This window comes from Haematobia irritans, chromosome 1, assembly GCF_050003625.1.
Source record: "Haematobia irritans isolate KBUSLIRL chromosome 1, ASM5000362v1, whole genome shotgun sequence".
In the NCBI taxonomy this organism is placed as follows: Eukaryota; Metazoa; Arthropoda; class Insecta; order Diptera; family Muscidae; genus Haematobia; species Haematobia irritans.
In genome coordinates this window covers 117,667,886-117,687,812 of record NC_134397.1, presented here as the reverse complement: position 1 = coordinate 117,687,812, position 19,927 = coordinate 117,667,886, and the positions used below count along the sequence as shown (strand labels likewise).

Genomic DNA, 19,927 nt, shown 5'->3' with positions numbered 1-19,927 from the left:
AGATTTATACACTTCGAAAAACTTTTCAGAACTATGTTATGTTTGTGTTTTGAGTTATTTATTCCAATTCTCTAAATATTGGTTACAAAAGACAAGGACGGTTCTGAAATAGTCTAACGATCCCGCCCTTAGTCTGGAGTAGGCAAACGCAGTACTCCAATAACATTCCGTCAAAAAAGTCACCGACAATTTCACCTCCATATGATTATAGTTCAAGAAACGTAGTTTAATAAAGTGATATTCTCCCCAGTATGAGAACATTTTCTAGATTTAAAGAAATTTACCCATAACAGAAAAGCCGCTGTCCTAAAATTTTGTGTAATAAATTTTCTTCAAGTGGACTGCAGTCATTTGTATCAAGTCGCTGTAGTTACTTTTTTTCTACAATAAACCTAAACTTTCTTCTATTCCAATCCTTCTCATGCCCAAAATTTCGACAGTGCTTAATCCGCGTGATATTTTAAAATTCCTGCTGTCTCAATAACTTCGCACACCTGCAATGGGTACTCTGTCAATATGTAATCACACAGAAAAAAAAGTAAAATGTTTTATAAGAAGAATGACATACTTCGTGTGAAAATTTAACTTAATTGTACTCCACATTTTGAAATTTCCACAAAGCGTTGTTAAAACCAGGAAAATTTAAAGCCTTAGCGTACTTTTTAACTACACTCCACGAAATAACGCCCTCTATTAGACGAAAAATGAACTAAATGTAAAGAAAAAAAGCATGACCATTTTAACCATCGAACAACATTTTTCTTTTGCTTTAGTTCATAATGAACTTACGTGTACTGTCATTAAACTTTATACCCACGTTTGGTTTATAGTGTGTAGTGATTACCAGGCTGAAATATTAGCAATAAGATAGGTGGCGAATTGGCTGAGAAGTAATGTTCCAAAAAATTTTGATATTAATATATACTCAGACAGTCAACCTGCAATAAAATCCTTGGACTCTATGTTCCTTAAGTCGAAAACGGCCATCGACTGCCGCAAATCACTCAACGAGATAGCTGAGCAGTACAATATTCACCTAATATGGGTGCCTCGCCATAGGAACATACCGGGGAACTGCGAAGCGGATGAGCTAGGAACTACCTTACATATTCCAGGGGAAATGCAAACGGTGTCTTATTTCGCAGTCCTATGTTCCAAAACCAAGAATAGAATCACCGAACCATTTTTCATTTTTATAGTATACGCCGACTGCCTCACTTCCACACGCGATAACAACAGGAATTCGAGTCCGACATCTCTAAAATTTCTAGAAAAGTACTTACTTACCCCTCCTAACATAATTGCGATATTTGCTTGTAATATTAGTTTTTTTTAGTGTAAGAAATAAATATCTATGTACATACGTAAAGACTTGTGGAATTATTTGCAATTTAGTGAAATGATTTTCAACACGCTTTTGTCTGAATGTTTTGTGAATGTCTGAACGTTGTCTGAATGTTCTCGACTTCCACATCATTTGGTGTTTTCCAAATGTGTGCAGAAAGCTGAACCCCTAACGACCCGGTACATTCATGACAGCATACGTATGTTGACTTCCATGTGTTTCCTTTTTTCACTTATGCGTATATTTTTGTAAGTATCCATATATGATGTATATTAGAATGCTCCACAAAAAAAGAGATGTTTGTAAATTTGCAAAAATATAAAGGAACAAAAATCTTTTACAAAATTGAAAAGTAAAGTGCAATCTTTGTTAATTAAATAAAATCGCAGGGAAATGTAAAAAAATATGCAGTGCTATGCAATGTCAATCACCCTTTCCAACTCTTCCGAAAATTTTTAGAATATATAAAGAGCTGCATAATGTCCATTTAAAAAAGTTGGGGTCGACTAAAGTAGTTTATTTTATTTAAATAAAGTTCTTTTATACCGTCTTGTGAGTGCTCAACAATGTGGTCTATAAATAGATCTGCTTGACTGTAGAATTGATGACTTAACAGATCATTGTCTGTTGATTACGATAAGAGCTACATGGTTCAGTGGATAGTGTCATTATTTACACACTGTCTGGTCTGCGGTTCGATTTTCCGTTAACACAAAAGAGAAACTTTAAAAAAATTTTAAAATCTAATATTTTCTTCTACACTGTTTGTATTACAGAAAAAGTGCTGATAACTAAATAAATGACGTGGAAGAGAGAAATTTATGAGATGTGATGGTGTTTGATGCCAAAAAAATATTTTGCTTTCACATCCTCTAAAGGAGTCAACGCTTTTCGTAAAAAGTTTTTTCTTCAATACAATTAATTTTTATACCCTCCATCATAGGATGGGGGTATATTAACTTTGTCATTCCGTTTGTAACACATCGAAATATTGCTCTAAGACCCCATAAAGATCTAAGCATGTCCGTCCGTCTGTTGAAATCACGCTAACTTCCGAACGAAACAAGCTATCGACTTGAAACTTGGCACAAGTAGTTGTTATCGACGTAGGTCGGATGGTATTGCAAATGGGCCATATCGGTCCACTTTTACGTATAGCCCCTATATAAAGGGACCCTCAGATTTGGCTTGTGGAGCCTCTAACAGAAGCATATTTCATCCGATCCGAAATTTGGTATATGGTGTTGGTATATGGTCTCTAACAACCATACAAAAATTGGTCCACATCGGTCTATAATTATATATAGCCCCCATATAAACCGATCCCCAGATTTGGCTTGTGGAGCCTCTAAGAGAAGCATATTTCATCCGATCCGGCTGAAATTTGGTACATGGTGTTGGTATATTGTCTCTAACAATCATGCAAAAATTGGTCCACATCGGTCCTTAATTATATATAGCCCCCATATAAACCGATCCCCAGATTTGGCTTGCGGAGCCTCAAAGAGAAGCAATTTCATCCCATCCGGCTGAAATTTAGTACATGATGTTGGTATATGGTCTCTAACAACCATGCAAAAATTGGTCCACATCGGTCCATAATTATATATAGACCCCATATAAACCGATCTCCAGATTTGGCTTGCGAAGCCTCAAAGAGAAGCAAATTGCTTCCGATCCGGCTGAAATATGGTACATGGTATTGGTATATGGTCTGTAACAATCGTGCAAAAATTGGTCCACATCGGTCCATAATTATATACAGCGCCCATATAAACCGATCCCCAGATTTGGGTTGCGGAGCCTCAAAGAAAAACAAATTTCATCCGGTCCGCCTGAAATTTGGTACATGATATTGGTATATGGTCTCTAACAACCATGCAAAAGTTGGTCCACATCGGTTCATAATTATGGCTTGCGAAGTCTCCAAGAGAAGCAAATTTCATCCAATCCGGTTGTAATTTGGAACATGGTGTTAGTATATGATCTTTAACAACCGTGCCACAATTGGTCCATATCGGTCCATAATTATATATAGCCCCCATATAAAACGTTCTCCAGATTGGACCTCCGGAGCCTCTTGGAGGAGCAAAATTCATCCGATCCAGTTCAAATTAGGAACGTGGTCCATATCGGTTCATAATCATGGTTGCCACTAGAGCCAAAAATAATCTACCAAAATTTTATTTCTATAGAAAATTTTGTCAAAATTTTATTTCTAGAGAAAATTTTGTTAAAATTTTATTCGGTTCATAATAAAATTTTCATCATTGTCAAAATTTTATTTCTATAGAAAATTTTGTCAAATTTTTATTTCTATAGAAAATTTTGTCAAAATTTTATTTCTATAGAAAATTTTTTTCAAATTTTATCCGGTTCATAATCATGGTTGCCACTCGAGCCAAAAATAATCTACCAAGATTTTATTTCTATAGAAAATTTTGTCAAAAGTTTATTTCTATAGAAAATTTTGTTAAAATTTTATTTCTGTAGAAATTTTTATCAAAATTTTCTTTCTATAGAAAATTTTGTCAAAATTTTTATTTCTATAGAAAATTTTGTGAAAATTTTATTTCTATAGAAAATTTTGTTAAAATTTTATTTCTGTAGAAAATTTTGTAAAAATTTTATGTCTACTTTGTCAAACTGAATTATATACGTATTGGATCGATCTTTTTTGATTTAATATATACCACGTATGGACTTACATACAATTTAAAAGATGGTGTTAGGAGGTTTTAAGATACCTTGCCATCGGCAAGTGTTACCTTACTTAAGTAATTCGATTCTGGATGGCAGTGTTTAGAAGAAGTTTCTACGCAATCCATGATGGAGGGTACATAAGCTTCGGCCTGGCCGAACTTACGGCCGTATATACTTTTTTTTTTGTATTGCACGCAGAAAAGAAACATGCTTGTCACAATCATATTCGAAGAGCAAAATAATATGATAGGAGCTATTTTTGCGGCGACCATGTAAGATTTTCTCCTGTAACCATGATGGCTCAGTGAACATGGTTCTAAGAAAAATAAAATTGTCCCCATCTAAAATGTTATTATATTGATAAAAAGAATTTTGTTTGAATCAAAAGACAATGGTCACGTTCTACAATATTATGGTATTCGCCCAAAATGGGTTTCTTCCAGTTAAAAGAACATGGTCACAGCCTAAAATGTTTTGATCTTTATGAAAAAGCTCTTGTCGTCGTCGAAAAAAGGACGCCACTTGAGAAAAGAAAACACAAAATTAACTTTATTTATTTGTTTTTATTTATTTATAAACTAATTCATTGTTTATTTGTATTTATAATGTCGTCCAGGCAAACATCGCATATTTTTACATACTCTATTTTGGTACAATTTCAGCAATAAGTAATCATTCCATATTTAGTTCGTGCCCATCAAATGTACAAACGCAGACATCATGTAACTGCAAATAAATATAAATTATACCATATATCAAAATGCAGAACAAAAACAGGTACATTTTTTCATTTACACAAAAAAAAAATAAAAAAGTAAATGGTCACGAAAACTATGTACATGATCTTTATGGCCACGTAATGGCCCTAGACATGTCTATACGTACACTAATAGAAAAAGTTTCGTTATATTAACGAAATATGTCGTTAAATGTCAGCCAATGAAACAAATTCATTGATACAACGAAAATTTTCGTTATAATAACGAATTTTCTGTTAATTAACGTAACGTTTCGTACTATTAACGAATAGTTTCATTGCATTAACGTAAATGTTTCGTTATATCAATGAAAATATTTCGTTGGCTGAGTTTTAATGAAATTTTCTTTGTGTGTAGCCTATAAAAATATTTTTTTCCCTGCAAAAAACTAGAAAAATTTAAAGGTCAGGTACATGATTTTCCTGACCAAATTCTATCAATTAAATAATAGATTAAATAATAGAACATGTTTGCGGCATTTGAAAACTATTTAAATGCTTATTGCCAACACATATTTTTCTCCGCTCGAAAATTATTTTTACAAAGACAAAATACATGGTTTTCGCGATAATTACATACTCTAGATAAGCATTAAATGGATGCTGCAACCATGTCCAAACATGTTTTTTCTGTGAGTGTAGAAATATATTAATTGTTACGTACAACATTTATTTCTTGTTCCCCTTCTCATGCAAAGACTTTCATACGTATTTCAAACATTCGGTTCTTCTAATTCGAAAGGCAAGACACTTCACAGGTTGCTGTCGAGTAAGAGTGGAACGTTTACCATTTGTGTCATGAAAAAATATAAACATTTTTAAAGTTTCAATGAATTCATGGGCAAAAATTGAAAAATACTCGTTTCATACCATTTACGTGTGTCTTTCTATAATTTCGTTACATCCTAATAAACATCCATTTATACATGTGAGCATATCATACATGAATATATTGAATTGTGTACATGTATGTGTTCAACCACTTTGGACAATCCGACATTTAACAGCTGGAAGGTGTTTTGATTGATTCCTTGTATCAACATTGATTGACGTCGATGCCAGATGATATAAAACAAACGTCCGCAACTGTTTTTGTTTTGTCTTTAAATCAAATTGATTTGAAGAATTGTGATGCAGTGGTCATCATCCGAGTGTGACTGACATATTATCTGCAATGGAAATGGGAAAATTCTTTAAAATACAGAGATCACCATGTACTATTCAAGATGAGACATAAGATATTCTTTAAAAAAATAGATACAAATTATACCAAGTGTATGTAAGGCGATAAAGTGGGGTTTGCCAAATAAATCAGAAGAAGAGTATCAAAAAATTATTCATAAATAGTCTTTGCAAATAACATACAAACAATTAATTCCTCCCAAAAGCAATTTTAGACAAACAACTATCGATCACCACCAGCTTTTCCCATGTAACGAAGTTTCGTTGGGAGAAAATTTTAATTTGTCTAAAATTTCGTTTCTGAGAAAAGAAACCCCTTCTTCCAGTATACATTTTGTCCAAACGGAGAACTGAACCGCGGACGATACAGTTTGTAATCAAACACGCGAAATCCTGGGCTCTGTGGCAACTCATATAGTAAAGCAGTTCTGTTTTGGGCACACAAGCCGATTTAAAGAAGCTTTATTTAAAGAATACAAACCATTTTTGATTATTCCTTTCTTACAAACGATGGACCAAATACAACTTTTGGGAACTAAAGGCATTATCCGAATTGCATGCTCATCTATTTACAAGCCTCCAAAAGGCGTTTTGATCTATTGCATTCGGAAATAAAATTATTCGTGATGGAATTTAAGCGTTATAATGTGATTGCTCCATAGTTGGCTGGAGAGGCTATCGTTAGAGCCTTCCAGTATTTAGTTGTGAATAAATATTTTTTTCTCGTACCGATGTTCCTTATCGAGATAGTGGCAGTGTTGTATAGTGTCCCAAATGAGGACCACCAATTTTCCGAAAATCCAAGGTTAGACTTAATCGAATTTCCCACCGCTGTGATAAAAAAACATGCTCGAAGGATGTATATATCGCAAGAACGGTTGTAACATATAAAACTGAGCTTGGACTAAAACCATTGAAATTCAAAAAAGTACAAGAGCTCACCTATGCACAAAAAAGTTAGACTGAAAAGGGCCGAAGAGTTGCACGAAAATAGTCATATGCCGAATTTTGGTTTTCTCCGATGAGAAGCCATTCCAAAAAGAGCAGTTTATAAATAAACAAAATGATCGGGATTAATTGCCAAAGAGTACAGACGAAAACGTACACCCTCAATTGACCACCAGAACTCAAGTGCGTCCGCAATTAGAATAAATGCAACACATATTGAACAATGAGGTTGGATTAAATAAAGCCATTGAAGTTCTAAAATGGTGCAAGAGCTCACCAAACTTAGACTGAATAGGGTCAAAGAATTGCAAAAAGTGGCCAAAATTTGGGTTTCTCATCGCACTCTGAACGCGTCGACGAAGAATGTCTTAAATGTGGGGTTCCTCGCTTCATTTTGTCCGCACAATGGCCACCAAAATCTCCGGATCTCAATCACGGTTGCCATTCGAGCCAAAAACAATCTACCAAATGGAGAATAATTTACCAAAAAAACTACCAAACAAAAAAAACTTATTTTGCAAAATTTTATTTCCAAAATTAGAAAAATTTGTCAACATTTTATTTTATAGAAAATTTTGTTAAAATTTTATTTTATCGGCAATTTTTTCAAAATTTTATTTCTATAACAATTTGTGAAGTACTTCTTAGTTGGAGAGGAATCTACCAAAACATCAAGAATTCTACCAATCTACCAAACAGAATTGGTAGAATTCTACCACCTGCGGCGACCGTGATCTCAATCTGTTGCACTGAAAAAAATATTGCCGTGAGGCCAAAAATTTCATGTCCTTAAAATACGAATGCAAATTTTGCTTAGCATGCACACAAAGAAAATTTCATTAAAAGTCAGCCAAAGAAAAATTTTCATTATTACAATGAAAGTATTCGTTAATAGTACGAAACGTTACGTTGATTTGCAGAAAATTCGTTATATTAACGAAAAAATTCGTTGTAATAATGAATTTGTTTCATTGGCTGACTTTTAACCACACATTTCGTTAATATAACGAAACTTTTTCTTTTAGTGTGGAAGACATATTTCTCTAATATAAAGTTTTTTCCTTGTTCAAAAATCGATAAACTATTCAATGAAGTCGTATTGTCCTTATAATTAAGTGATTTGACTTAAAAATTGGTATCATAACATGAAAGAAAATTTTTTTGGCGTAAGGTCAACTTGACTTTAATAATTCAGAAAAGTTCTTTAAAATTAATGAAATTGTCTTTAAATTTGTTGCCTTTTTGCATCTTGACTACAAAGCAAAAAATCATTCAAAAACATGACATGTTTTTCAATACTTTATTTTAAAGAGGTTTTTTTTTTGAAACATAGCATAATTTCTACTGGAAGTCGAGTCTGAATTTGGAAAATAAAATTGTCATTAACTCGTTTTTAAAGGACTTTGATGGGATATAAAGAAAAAAAAGCTGAAAAAACGAATAATTAAAATTTGCCTTCTAGAATCAAGTACACAGAACCTAAATTTAAAAGAGAATTGTGTCTTAAAAGTATCCTTATTTGTATTCTCCACTTCTTTGGCTGGGAATCAATAACAAAATTGTTAAAGTAAAGACAAATTCGTTGGAACCGGGCATGCTTTTTTTCAGTGTGCGAACGAACATTTTTATAGCTGATTTAACTTTATTTTAGTTCATGATGAAAATTAGATAATTTTACTTAATTTTTTCCAAATGTGAGTAAAATTTTCTTATTTTCATATTTTTGGCTTACTTTAATGAAGTGAAGTAAAAATGAGCAAACAAGTTTTATACAAATGAAGTACACAATTTTACTAAACCTGAAAACAGTTCATATTTTCCTAAAATAAGTGAAGTTTAATTTAATTTGCGATCATAAATTTCTGAAAGGAGTCAATTTTCCTTTAATTGTGTCGGCCTTGAACTAAAGACATTTAAAAAATTGTAACTCTATTTTTTCCTACAAAATATGAAATTTCTTCAATTTGACAAAACTTGTAAACCTATTTGTGTCATGCTGAAATTAGTAAAATATTTTAGTTAACATATTATAAAATAAACCTAAATTTTCTTCAGTGATGGGTTCACTTTTTTCTGGGTATGAAATTTCTTAGATATATCTGATTATAAAATAAAAGCAATAACAAACCAAGAAATTCGTCTATCAAACAAAATTCCTTGCTTGAAGGTATCTTTATATTGAATGCCGGTGCAATTTTCTATATTTAACACAAAGTTCATTCATCTTATGATTTATTCTAATGTATATATATATTTGATAAGCAAAAAAAAAAACAAATTTTGAATTTTATTTGTATTTAATGATTTTGCCAAGCAACAAAAATATTTGACTTTTCGCTCAAAAACCAAGCATCGGGGTAAACAAACTTGACCTTGGCCCCGTATATAAATAGGCACGTCAATTTCCTTATCATAAGTGACTACAGTAGCAAATTGCATAAATTACCGGCTTTAATAATTTTCCAATTATATATTTTCTGCTTCACTCGCAACTAAGTTTATTTTGTTTATGTTTCACTAGTTTCCCTTGTTTGGCTCCCCTCATTAGAATTTGTTTTGTTTTCCACCCTATCAACAACCACCATGAAATATTAGCAAGAGTATTTGCCTCTTTATAAGAGAAAAACAATGGGCCAAAATATTGCATTTGCAGAGAAAAGCATAGTAAAGAGAAAAAACAATTTTACTCTTACTTGGATGGTAGCAGTAATAACGTATTTTTAAAACACAGGGTGATTCCGAACAAAATATTTTGTCAACTATGCGGCATGCTTCACAAATGTTAAGAGTTCAACGAATACGTAAAAGTGATCGACAAATATGAATTATCGACAATATTATTATTTTTTTAATGAATATATTAATAATTCATAAATAAATTATATATTAAGTCCGGTTGTTGGTATTAAAATTTTGGCGGTTAGTTTTACAAAATAATTAGTTTTAAACCTTAACAAAGAAGTCGACTACAATCTATAGCCAATTCAACTTTATTTTAACCCTCTAATGCCACAATTTTTTGCCAGCTGATTATATTTTCAATGTTAACGACACAAAAGCAAGAGAACTAAGCAAGAAAAAATTATACCGTAAAATTCAGCATATGCTGCAAAGCCTCTTGAATAGTTTCAAATAAGTTTTCTTTTTATTTTGCCCATTTTTGTTGTCTTAAGGTGTGTTTTACTAAAAGCTTCCTTATAAAATGAAGTCCGCCTAAAGGCGGGCTTGGGCATTAGAGGATTAATACATGAAAATTATTTGATTTTACCTAAATTTTGTAAAAATGAATGGACGGAGAATACGGATTTACTGTGGTTTGTGTTAATTTATTTATTCAGAAGTGACACTTGGTTTTATGTGAAGACAAAAAAGGAAAGTGTAATTGAAAAAATGTACCTGGTTTTTGTTCTGCATTTTGACATATGGTATAATTTATTTTTATTTGCAGTTATATGATGTCTGTGTTTGTACATTTGATGGGCACGAAGTAAATATGGAATGATTTCTTATTGTTGAAATTGAACCAAACTAGAGTGTGTAAAAATATGTGAAGTTTGCTTGCACAACATTATAAATACAAATAAACAATGAATTAGTTTATAAATAAATAAAAACAAATAAATAAAGTTGATTTTGTGTTTTCTTTTCTCAAGTGGCGTCCTTTTTTCAACGACGAAAAAAGTTTTTTCATAAAAATCAAAACATTTTAGGTTGTGACCATGTTCTTTTAACTAGAAGAAAAACATTTTTGACGAATAACATAACATTTTAGATCGTGACCATTGTCTTTTAATGGAAACAAAATTCTTTTTATCAATATAATAACATTTTAGATGAGGACAATTGTATTTTTCTTAGAACCATGTTCACAGAGCCAACATGGTTGCAGGTTAAAATGTTACATGGTCGCCGCAAAAATAGCTGCTATCATATTATTTTGCTCTTCGAATATGATTGTGGCAATCATGTTTCTTCTCTGCGTGTGCTTCTACCTAATTTTAAAACTACAATTTGAATTACAAACAAGTTTACTAAACAGTAATACTAACCTGGGCGAATTGATGTGTATCGCTTGGGAATGCTTTCGAAGTCTAAAAAAAGTCATAATGCAGTTGGTGTGCTTTTAAAGGTGAAGGGGATTGTCGAGCCTCTTTTATCAGTTCCGCAAATTGAGAAGGTAAGTATATTTGCTTTCTTCGCACCTTTCTCTCAATAAGGGAGTGTGTGGAGTCGCATTCCATCTGTGTGTGTCCACTTACTAGGTACTTCTGCTCTATTGATATATTTGTCTCCATACAAAAGGTAAGCAAGGCATTGGACAAGGTAACATTTCGGTTTTGGTAGAAGCAGCCATCAGAATAAATGATTATGTGGTGGATTGCTGGACAATAAGCAACAAAGTTTCTTAAATGTTTTATAATGCATGTCACAAAAACAGACGCTACGAGACTTCCATCAGTCTCATCCCACACGAAATTATCAGATTCATGCGTGATGACATTGTACATTGTGAAATTGTGAACTTGCAATTTCATTTTATAATATGCAGAGCTTGCATTTAATTGAGGCACTAGCTTAACTGCTTGCATATCCATACAAAAGACTGCACATAATCCGGAATGTGCATTCATTATGTCATTCCGTTTCTCTTCCCGCATCTTCTCTATTTCTTCTCTGTGTTTGTTGTAGTTTTCGTCAGACACATTCTTTGCCTTATACGATATGCAAATATCACATTCGTCTTTTCTAGGCTTAAAAATTGAGTAATTAGATTCTTTCATTATATTTGCAAAAACTGGATATGACAATTTTTTTATGGCACTTTCATTGCGTGATGCACATTTATCGACGTAAAGCTTATAAATCTCTTGTTGTGCCGTAAATGGATGTTCAAAATATAACTTCTTCGATCTCTTTCTACAGTAATGCGATTCCATTTTCGGCAACTCATCTAGCCATTTTTGAAGAACTGCTCGTCTTTCCTTATTGCGTTTGCCATTGTCGGAATATATTTTAGATTGTATGGAAGAAATTGAGTGCTCCTCTGGACTGATTACTGTGCCGTGTTTCTCGCCAGACCGAATCCAATTTCGAAGACATTTATTTAATTTAAATTTATTTCTTGGTAACTTATAAAGTTAAGTTTTTGGTTTTAACCTATTTAAGTAGTTTCTTATTGTATACATTTTAGTACACATTTTAATTTAATATTTGTTTAAACTTAATTAAATTAATTTATTTTAATTGAAAATATATTTCTAATATTTTGATATGTTCTAGAGGGAATTTTGACCATTCTAAAGTGCGAAACCAAAGGAAACTGATTTGTATGGACCATTTTCGGATTTGAGGAAGTTGTATAAAAATAATAATCTGAAACTAATTGGTAAATGTCTTTGGTGTAGCGAAATCAAGCCGACTGGACGGATATGATAATTTCTAAGAAAAAAATCTTAAACTGTTCCTTACTTGCTTCCTTATTTGTCCGTACTCGCTTTTCATTCACATTTACTTTGAATCAAATGCTCTTATAAGAAAATATTCCTTTATGGCTTTAGCATAAAACTTCAATCCTTGTAAATCATATTGAAATTAAAAAAAAAAAAATCCAAGAAACGCTAATACCTTATTAGAGGAATGATTCATTCAAGTACAAGTTTCCAATCATTGGATTATTTAGATCGACATTTTTAGTAAAGGGAATACCAAAAGTTTTTACACATCCATTAGTTGCACACCATCAGTAGTATGCTAATGCTAATTTAAGGCATCTTCTCCCACCTTTTGCCTCGAAATACATGATTCTTTACTCTCATAAGAAAAATTCGAATATTTTCATAATGACACCACTTTAGTCATTCAACTTTCATGCAGGGATGAGGAGAAAAAGGCGTGATATACCCGCACCTTGGCACCCCCAATTCAACTCAATATGTCATGCATAGCTATCCTTAGTAGAATAGAAAAACCTAAACTGAAATGAAGAATTTTGACACTAACATCTGAGGAATACTCTTTCTTCTAGGTGGATGCTTTGCTTTCTTCATTTATTAGACGCGAAACCATTATAATGATGCGCTTCGTCAATTTCGCAAAAAAAAAGAAAAACACGTTTTCAAAATTAACGATGTATTTTCCTCTTTCTTTTCGGTTTTGCTTGGCTTAGTTGGTAAAAGATTTTTTCTTTCTAGCTCATTATCTATGTTAAGCTTGTGCAGCAATATCAGACGAAAAATACCAAAATGAAAAAGAGCTACATCTACTGAATAAATGACATTCTTTTTAAATCAAACACGTCTCGAAGGATAAAGCAAAATGCTACAGGGTTCATACACAAGGAGTGATAGGAATTTCGATGACAATTATTCATAATGCAAATATTAAGAAATCACAAAAACATTTTTTTATTAATATATGATATACTACGCAAAATATTGAGTTGAAAACTCAAACTTGTGTTCGCCTTTTTTCATTGAATTTTTTATTCGTCAGAATAGCGTCTTAAAATGTAATAACATAACTCATTATAGACTAAACCACATAGTGGTCAGGGCATAATAACTTCGATCTGCCAAAAAATGTGCCTAAAGAGACCCATTTTTAAATTCAATCACTTAACTATGAGGACACAATGACTTCTTTGAAAAGTTTATCAACTTTTGAAAAAGGAAAAATTTTTCTATCAGAGAAATTCGTCTTCTATGCTAAACAAAATTTGAATTCGCATTTTAAGGACAAGAAGAAATCGGATCAAATTTAGATATATCTCCAATATATGTATCGCCCTATTACGACAAATGCAGTCATGTTGCACTTTTTTATTATCGTCGTCAAATTTGGCACAAAGTAATGTTTTTCATAACCCTTCTGTTTTAGCTTTGTAGTCAACAAACTTAATGACGATTTCATTATTTTGAAGAATTTTCAGCATTATTAAATCAAAATTGACCAAACATTGTTTTCTTCCATGTAAGGAGACCCATTTTTAAGTCCAATCACTTAACTATAAGGACACAATGACTTCTTTGAAAAGTTTATCGACTTTTGGACAGGAAAAAAACTTAATGTCAGAGAAATGCGTCTTCTATGCTAAGCAAAATTTGAATACGAATTTTAAGGACAAACAATTTTTGGCCCCACGACAATATTTTTTTTATATTTGTGTTTATATTAACTGAAAGCCGGAATTACTCAGGACCGAAAATTAAGCGTTTTGAAGATATTCACTAAATATTGCGATATTGCATAAATACAAGGATTGATTTTGAGCTGAAAAAATCGAAAAAACGAGTACAACATATATTAAAATAAGGCATTGAAAATTCATAAAGTACATGAGCTCACCGATGCCGAAAAAATTAAGCTGGAATGAGCCAAGTAGTAGCTTCGCTTTAACGAAAGTGGCCACTTACCGAATTTGATCTTCTCCGTCAACCGAGAATGACTAAATAAGGAGATCCACTGCTTCATTCCTTCATTTAATTTCTGCACTATAGCCACCAAAATCTTCGGATCTCAATCCTTTAGACTTTTGCGCTTGTGGCATTTTGGAAACAGACAGCGTTTCGCCAGCAATATACGAAAATACCGCAGAGCCACTCCCGCGCAGCCTGTAATGGCTTTGTTGGGTCGTTTGACGTCCATAATTTTATTTGTTATACCCTCCACCATAGGATGGGGGTATATTAACTTTGTCATTCCGTTTGTAACACATCGAAATATTGCTCTAAGACCCCATAAAGTATATATATTCTGGGTCGTGGTGAAATTCTGAGTCCATATGAGCATGTCCGTCTGTTGCAATCACGCTAACTTCCGAACGAAACAAGCTATCGACTTGAAACTTGGCACAAGTAGTTGTTATTGATGTAGGTAGGATGGTATTGCAAATGGGCCATATCGGTCCACTTTTATAGCCCCCATATAAACGGACCCCCAAATTTGGCTTACCGATCCTCTAAGAGAAGCAAATTTCATCCGATCCGGCTGAAATTTTGTACATGGTGTTAGTATATGGTCTCTAACAGCCATGCAGAAATTGGTCCCCATCGGTCCATAATTATATATAGCCCCCATATAAATCGATCCCCCAATTTGGCTTGCGGAGCCTCTAAGAGATGCAAATTTCATCCGATCTGCCTGAAATTTGGTACATGATGTGATGTTGGTATATGGTCTCTAACAACCATGCAAAAATTGGTCCACATCGGTCTATAATTATATATAGCCACCATATAAACCGATCCCCCGAACCACTCGTTTTTTATGCAAACACAGTATGCACAGAACTGCACTGTTAGAAAAATATGTTTTTCATATGTTCCGATATAAACAAAATGTGTTTCCGGCACAATTTTTAAACACAATATATTTAAGTGCAAACATGTAATGTTCCTAAACTAACACAAAATGTTTGGGACACATATGTTAATATGTTAGAATATATTATGTTTGGGGCATGAATGTTTCATAAAAATAATATGTGTGAATGTATACATATATAAATTTACAAATTTCGAGTAAACATATATATGTTGTGATACTTTATTCAGAGAGCGACAGAGAGAGAGAATTAGTATAGAGAAAGAAATAGAGATGGAAACCGGGAGGGTTGAATAAAAAGATATCAATATAACACAGCGAGAATGAAATGAGAGCAATTTCTGTGAAACCGTTTGTATGTTGTTTCGGAAAACTGTTTTATGATAAGGCCAAAACTTTGATATGCTTAAGTCTGAATATTATTTAATTTGAATATTAGAATGAGTATTCGGAATAGAGAGAATAGACATTCGGAACCAAGAGAATAGACATTTGAAAAAAACAGCATATTTGTATTACAGAAAAAGATGTGAAGAACTCAAAAATTTCGTGGAAGTGAAAATTATCTGAGGAAATGGGCACAATCTTCTTTGAGGAATTCTTCCAAGCATATACTATTTGTGGATTCAAAATGCTTCCAAACATATAATATGCTCACATAAAACAAACATATTAATGTTTCGGCAGTATCCAATAATATATGTGCTTCCTGCAAAATATGTTTGGAACATATGTTAGAGAAGCGATTTTTTTTGAGGGTGTGATAGAAATCCCTTTGTCAATAAAACGCATTCCTTTGTTATATTAGTGAAATTGTTCCAACGAAACTTTTTATACAAGCAAAATTATAATCCACAAAAAGTTGATCGATTTGGAAAAATCCAAAAAGATTTTAATTTTAATAATCTATCATTCCAATGTGTTTACTCTGCAACTCTCTTAACTCTCTATTTAACTTTAAATTGACGTTATCATTTTTTCTGTTAGTTAAAGCAAAAAACAAAAATAACATCCATGCAGGGGTTGTTTGAATTTGTCTGATGTTTTTCGTTGACTTCTCCTCCATTGCATATCTTTCAATTCACTACACTTATTTGGAATATGAATATAATTTGCATTTTGTTTACGTTTATGAATTACCAAAACAACATCAGTACACACCAACCCTTAGACTATCACAAATCCCTTAACCGCCATTACCATACTATGCCACAATTAGAGTTCCTGAACTGGGAAGTAAAGAAAAAACAAAAAACCGAAAAAACACACATTTGCTTCCTATGTCTTTTTAGTTTTTTTTTTTGCCTAGTCAAAAATATATTGTACACCATACTCATCCTAGTATCCTGGCAGGCAATAGTTGCACATTTTATTAAATGTACAATAAACTCTTTATCTACCGTCTATTTGGTCCTCTTACAGGCCACCAATAAGGCCATATTTTCTTTGTGTGTATGAAGTTTTGTATGCTTGTTTCTAGTCTGCCTGTACAAAATGACGTACAATTAGACACCATAGCTTATATTGGCTAAGGACTCCCATATTACTGCAGGCCATTCATACACATACACTCACCCCTACGCGGTCTAAAACAGACTATGAATGAATTTGGCCAAAGGAAATGGTTTTGGTCTGTGACCAAAAATTGTGTTTGTGCGTGTGTGTTTGTATGTCTTGTATTTAATTTCACCTTTTTGGCTATGCGTAGTTTCTTTTTCGTTTTTGGAGATTTTCTTTAGCATCCTTGTATGCTCTGTGAAATATGAGTAAATGGATGGATCCGTTCCATTAATTAACTTCTATGGTCTCAATGAGGTTTACACGTAACAACCACACATATTTTTTCGAATTTTGTCTGGGATTTAAGCCGTATTTTTATACCCACCACCATAAAATGGTGACGGGGGTATAATAAGTTTGTCATTCCGTTTGTAACATATCGAAATATCGATTTCCGACTATATAAAGTATATATATTCTTGATCAGGGAGAAATTCTAAGACGATATAAGCATGTACGTCTGTCTGTCTGTCTGTTGTAATCACGCTACAACCTTCAATAATGGCGCTAACGTCCCCAAATTTGGCACAGATTAGTTTTTTGTTTGCAGGCAGGTCAAGTTCGAAGATGGGCTATATCGGTCCAAGTTTTGATTTAGTCCCCATATAAACCGACCTCCCGATTTGGGGTCTTGGGCCTATAAAAACCGTAGTTTTTATCAGATTTGCCTGAAATTGGAAATCCAGAGGTATTTTGGGACCAAAAAGAGGTGTGTCGAAAATGGTCCGTATCGGTCCATGTTTTGATATAGCCCCATATAGACCGATCTCCCGATTTTGCTTCTTGGGCGTTTAGAAACTATATTTACCATCCGATTTGTATGAAATTGAAAACCTAGAGGTATTTTGGGACCATAAAGAGGTGAGTCGAAAATGGTCCGTATCGGTCCATATTTTGATATAGCCCCATATAAACCAACCTCCCAATTTGGAGTCTTGGGCCTAAAAAACCGTAGTTTTTATCCAATTTGCCTGAAATTGGAAATATAGAGGTATTTGAGGACCGTAAAAAGGTGTGCCGAAATGGTGCCAATCGGTCCATGTTTTGGTATAGCCCCCATATAGACTGATATCCCGATTTTGCTTCTAGGGCTTCTAGAAACTATATTTACAATACGATTTGCCTGAAATTAGAAATCTAGAGGCATTTGAGGACCATAAAAAGGTGTGCCGAAAATGGTGCTCATCGGTCTATGTTTTGATATAGGCCCCATAGAGACTGATCTCCCGATATCGCTTCTTGGGCTTCTAGAAACTATATTTTCTATCCGATTTTCCTGAAATTGAAAATCTAGAGTTCTTTTGGGACCATAAAAAGGTGTGCCGAAAATAGCCCCCATATAGACCGATCTCCCGATTTTGCTTCTTGGGCTTCTAGAAACTATATTTACCACTCGCTTTGCCTGAAATTCTTGAGCTTCTATAAACTGTATTTATTACGATTTGCCTGAAATTCGAAATGTAGAGGTATTTTTAGACCACAAATAAGTGTACCGAAATTGAGGTATATCGGTCCATTTTTTGGTATAACCCCCATATAGACTGATCTTCTTGGGCGTCTAGAGACTATGTTTTCTAGCCAATTTGTTTGAAATTCTGGAGGTATTTTAAGATCACAAATATATGAGTAGCAAATGGTACCTATCGGTCTATGTTTTGGTATAGCCCCCATATACACCGATCTCCCGGCTTTATTTCTTGGGCTTCTAGAATCCGTAGATTTTATCCGATTTGCTGGAAATTAGTAATCTATAATCAAATTTTAGACAAACGAAATTTCCTTTTCTTATAAAGTATTTTCGTTTATTCAACTCTAAAATTCTCTAAAATAGCAGGCGCACTGATCATGAAAATTGCTTCAAACTGAAAGTAAAATTTCCAGATTTTACTCATCGTATTTATTTAAATAATGACGGAAAAAATCTGCAGATTTAAGATTTTAAATCAAGGCGTAATTTAATCATATACACGATATGTTTATAATTTCTCTAAAACTCAAACAAAATTGGTTCTCATAAATCTAGAATCTTATCTGGTCTTCATAGGTAGAATCTTTAAAGTTTGCCTTCGGGAGCTGACTGCCTTGGGAGAAGATTTGTCATCAAACCCTTACAATTCTATATAGTATCAAGTAACCCACTATGACGAAGACTTTTCAAAGTAAACTATCATATTTAATTCATGGTGGTGGGTATTTAAAATTCGGCCCGGCCGAATTTACTGCTGTATATACTTGTTTCATATATCCTTTTTACTAATATTTCTCGGGAGAGCCGAATGGTAACTTGAATTATGAGAGAGCCCAAAAGGTTTGTTAGATTGCTCGAAATGTGATAGTAAGATACTCATTTTTATAGATCTACCAACTTCAAATTTATCTTCTACCTGAAAATGCAGAAAAGGCCTCAAAAAACCAAAGACATATTTTTTACATGATATCATGAAATTTTATTTCCCACAAGTCGATCTAGTTCTTGGAGACTGTTCCCGTACTAATCGACACAAGCCCGCCTACACTGAAAAAAAAAACATGTCCGGTTAAAAAGATTTTGTATTTACACTAAAGATTTTGGTATTGATTCCGAGCCAAAGAAGCGGAGAATACAAGACAGAATTGTCTTTTAATTTTAAGTTTTGCGTACTTGATTTTAGACAGCAAATTTTAATTTATTCGTTTTTTCTGTTTTTTCTTCAAGTGCAATTAAAGTCCTTTAAAAAAGTGGCAACGACAACTTAAATTTTCAAATTCAGACTCAACTTCAAGTAGAAATTATGCTATGTTTCAAGTAAGAAAAAAATGTAAAGATAATTTCTTTAATTTTGAAGAATTTTTCACAATTATTAAAGACAAGTTGACCTTAGTCAAACAAAATTTTCTTTCGTTTTAAGATACCCATTTTTAATTGAATCACTCAATTATAAGGAAAAAAATGACTTTATAGAAAAGTTCATCGTCTTTGCACAAGGAAAAAATTAGAGAAATGCGTCTTCTATGTTAAGCAAAACACGCATTCGTATATTGGGAACCTGAAATCTTTGGTCTTACGACAATATTTTTTTCAGTGTATACAGGTTTTATCGTAGGATAAGGCGAATTTCCGTACTATGACA

The 19,927-nt window shown here is 33.0% G+C and overlaps 1 pseudogene; it reads right to left on the bottom strand.

The window, feature by feature from the left end:
* Positions 1–443: 443 nt before the first annotated feature.
* LOC142231223 (uncharacterized) lies at positions 444–11,768 on the bottom strand (annotated as a pseudogene).
* Between the last annotated feature and the right edge of the window lie 8,159 nt (positions 11,769–19,927).